The following is a 3,347-nucleotide window of genomic DNA, read 5'->3' as shown; positions in this document are numbered from 1 at the left end:
CTTATATATATTATCATTAAAGACCTTGTGTATAAGATTATTAGAATTCTTTAAGGGGGCCCGTATTTTGATCTCACCCAGCCCCTGAAATCTCAGGAACAGGCCTGTTTGCATAGAAGAGAGATTTTTTTTTTATGAAACTGGTAGAAGAGAGAACGTAGACATGGTGGTGTGGTTGGATACTAACTGCTGGCCGACCACAGTTGTACCTAACCTAACATTGGTGGTGAGTGCTGACCTTGACAATGTAAAGATTGCCGGCAGCTATCCCTTTATGTTTTGTACATGCACCGATGCGTGACGATCAAAAGGCGCTATCTGCAGCCGGGATTTAAGGCCAACTCCACCGCACGATTTCAAACGGACGTCTGGATTGACTGGATTTTGTCCCTTTGGGGCGCTGATGGGTTCGCCCGTATCCGGTCTTGTCCATTGGGTCGTGCATGCGCCCACCGTGCGGCTGCACCCCAAATCTCGTCCGTATCAGAACAGGATTAAAAAAACAGGAAACATAAATAAAATGACTAAAAAAGTAAATGAACGCAGTTTAATAAATATAAAACTTATTTAGGGGGGTCACGGCCACAAAACGGCCCAGTTTCACGTCCGAGTGACATTAATAATTAAACATAAAAAAGAAAAGAAAAACGGCCGCCGCCGGCGCGCTCCTGCCCGTGCCCGTCGATGCCGTTGCCGTGGCCGTCTTCAGTGGCCGTCGGTGTCGTCGTCGCCGCTGACGAGGTCGACGTAGGCCGGCGGCGTCCACAGGTGGACAGGCGGTGCGTGATAGATGGGGGCGGGCTGGACGGCGGGAGGTGCCTGCACCACCTCCTCCCGTGGCGACAAGTCCCGCTCGGTGACCGCGGCGGAGTGGCGCACCAGTTCACGCCCATGCCGACGGCCATCTCCGGAGCAGTGCAGGACCAGCCCCACCCCTGGCCCAGCAGACCCGGGTGAAACGTGGCCACCGGCTCCTCCTCCATCTCCGGCTCCGCGGCCACCATCTCCAGCTCGGGGATGGCTACCTCGCCGGCGGCGGAGCGGGCCATCATCTCCTCGAGGCCCTCCCATTGGCGCTCATCGTGCGTGCGCATGGAGTCCTCCATGACATGCGCCATGAGACGGGCCTCCTCCTCCGCTGTCACGCGAGGAGGTGGTGGTGGCGATGGAGATGACGACGGCGACGGCGTGGGCGTGAGGCCGCGCAGCCGCCTACGCCCGCGCTCCTGGGGAGCAGCCGCTCGGCGCTCTGGGCGTGGCCGCCGTGGCCCCGTCGACGTGCCGGCGAAGAAGGACGCCCACCGCGTGTCGTGCTCATTGCAGAACCAAGTGTCCCACAATGGCGAGTCGGGGGCGTACCTCTCGTCGTACTAGAGGTCGTCCGGGAGGAGGCGGCGGTGGCGCTCGATCTCCTCGCGACGCGCACGGCCGGTCACCGGGATCGACGGGATCGGCACGTGGTCGGCCGACAGGTGCCAGTTGTTGGGGAGGTGGCGTCGCTCCAGGGGAGCGGCGTCCTCGTCTTCCAGTAACGGCGGCACACGCTAGTGCGGATGTAGTGCCGGTCGCGCTCCCCTGCGGACGCGGGGGCGATGGAGAACGCGGGCGGCGAGGGGGCCCGGCGTGGTGGAGACGCGGGCTCCTCCTTCTTCACGGAGCCGGTGCGGCGCCCCGATGAGGAGCCGGCCTCGCGGTCGTGCTTCCCCTTGCGGCCGTGGTTCCAGAAGTCCATGGCTTCGAGGTGCCCGGCCGGCGAGCTCGAGGACGGGGATCTCCTAGGGTCACACGCTGTCGGGTTTCGATGAGGCTGCGGGACGGAGTGGGACAGTGTGGACGACGACCGGTCCACGGGTTGTCCATTTAAGAAGGACGGCCATCTTCCACTGGGCCGATGACAGGTGGGGCCGGCCGCCCGTGCGCATTGATGTTGGCGGGTGGGAGGTAGGTGGCCGCCCCGCCACGCGGCCAAACGCGAACGAGCGGCGCGTCCGTTCGGTGTCCGCGATGACCCAAACCCGGAGCAAGTTTGCTCTCCAAAGGTCGGGCCGGACACAAAACGGACCAGATGGGTCTAGACCGTCGCGCGCTGGGCCGTCCCGTTTGTCCGTTTTAGCTTAAACGAATGGGACCAGACAGAATGGGGTAGCGCGGTGGAGTTGGCCTGAGCAACGCACCCCAAAGAAAGCAGATGAGAGCAATGACCCACCAGATCGATTTTCAGGCGATATCCGTTCGGGTGCCGGCGGGAAAGGCACCGCAGGTCGCGCTGTTGGGCCGGTAACTGAGTGGACTAGGACGCGCCAACCAACCACCGCAACGGCAACGGCAATGGGCGCCACCACTTCCCACCTCACCTCACCTCGTCGTCCCGGACCGACGTGGGGCGTCGACCACACCAGCCACGCGGCGCGCCCTGGCTACCCCGAACCAATCTGGGGTGGGGTGGTTCGACCTCGACGTGATGAAAGAAAGATGGAAGGAAGGCGAGGTTGGCACTTGGCGAAGCAACGCCAAAATGGCAGCCGATCATCAGGTGTCGCACCAGTAAGGGACGACTGCCGCCCGTACGCGATGATATATATTTCTAGCTAGCTACTCTACTCGTGTGAGATCATGGTGGACGGATCGTGCTTGTGCGGAGACTTCGCCTTTTTGATTATTTTTGCCGCCTGCCATCATCGTCTTGACCATCTGTAGCTGCTGCGAAATGGTCATCGCCGTGCCGTCTCTCTATCTTTCTCGTGTGTGTGTGCGCGCGCGCGCGTGCGTGGTCAGCGGGCCAGACCCCCTCTTGCCAAACGGCACGCACAAGCAAGCAATTCGACCAGGATAGTAGTAGCACAACGAGTCTCCCGATCGGCCTTGCGGTTACACCATAGGCTGGCATGGTTGATCGGGAAACGAAGCGTTCGTTCGTGCCCCATAACTCACCTCACCTCACCTCGTCTCGTCGTCTTCCCTTCTTTCTGCCTGAGTTGCTTTGGAGACTCCTCCCGTTTTCTGTCTCTCTAGCGGGATCTCTACGTCAGTCAACTGGTGCATCTCTCGCAAATTCTGACCGCTTCTTCAAGCAAAACATCATACCCGGCCGTCTGTCTGTTTGTCCCCTGCCAAAGCAATCCATCTTCATCTTTCATCTTTCATCTTTCGGCGGCGCTCCAAGAACCCCGTGAGTCCCCGCATCTCTCTCCCTCTCTCTGCTTTTGAGTTCACGGCAGCGTTCCATATCAGATACTACCGGTTTGGTTTTTAATCACGCGTTCCTTTCTGTATTAGTTGTTCCAACTGTGCATGTGAAGCAGGTTCCGTTTCGTGATCGCTTCTTCCTTCACTAATTTGGTAGTAAT

At 59.5% G+C, this 3,347-nt stretch overlaps 1 protein-coding gene across 1 annotated transcript in view; it reads left to right on the top strand.

The window, feature by feature from the left end:
• Positions 1–2,703: 2,703 nt before the first annotated feature.
• Positions 2,704–3,347, top strand: part of LOC119276304 (mitogen-activated protein kinase kinase kinase 7-like) — a 3,810-nt gene continuing 3,166 nt past the window's right edge. Inside the window, exon 1 of the mRNA XM_037557340.1 lies at positions 2,704–3,169. The gene's annotated coding sequence lies outside the window, so the exon portion shown is untranslated. The remainder of the gene's footprint in view (positions 3,170–3,347) is intronic.

Source organism: Triticum dicoccoides, chromosome 3B (assembly GCF_002162155.2).
Source record: "Triticum dicoccoides isolate Atlit2015 ecotype Zavitan chromosome 3B, WEW_v2.0, whole genome shotgun sequence".
NCBI classification, from domain to species: Eukaryota; Viridiplantae; Streptophyta; class Magnoliopsida; order Poales; family Poaceae; genus Triticum; species Triticum dicoccoides.
This window is presented reverse-complemented; position numbering and strand designations above follow the sequence as displayed.